The following is a 470-nucleotide window of genomic DNA, read 5'->3' as shown; positions in this document are numbered from 1 at the left end:
GAAGAAGAGAGAGAGAGTGGTGGGGTAGGTGGGGATCCTGTGGGGTCCACAGATCTTGAGGTGTCAAGGAAAAGTCATCCCTGCACCAAATGGCAAGCAAAACTGCGTTTTCTAGCCATTTCTGGCGTTAAACGCCGGGCTGGTGCCCATTTCTGGCGTTTAACGCCAGCTTCTTGCCCTTTTCTGGCGTTTAACGCCAGTCTGGTGCCCCTTTCTGGTGTTAAACGCCCAGAATGGTGCCAGACTGGGCGTTAAACGCCCATCTGCTAGCTTGACTGGCGTTTAAACGCCAGCAGGTTCTTCCTCCAGGGTGTGCTGTTTTTCTTTCTGTTTTTCATTCTGTTTTTGCTTTTTTCATTGATTTTGTGACTTCTCATGATCATCAACCTACAAAAAATATAAAATAACAAAAGAAAATAGTTAATTATAAAACATTGGGTTGCCTCCCAACAAGCGCTTCTTTAATGTCA

Source organism: Arachis duranensis, chromosome 7 (genome assembly GCF_000817695.3).
Source record: "Arachis duranensis cultivar V14167 chromosome 7, aradu.V14167.gnm2.J7QH, whole genome shotgun sequence".
In the NCBI taxonomy this organism is placed as follows: domain Eukaryota; kingdom Viridiplantae; phylum Streptophyta; class Magnoliopsida; order Fabales; family Fabaceae; genus Arachis; species Arachis duranensis.
The sequence above is the reverse complement of the archived record's forward strand: the minus strand, read 5'-3'. Positions refer to the sequence as shown.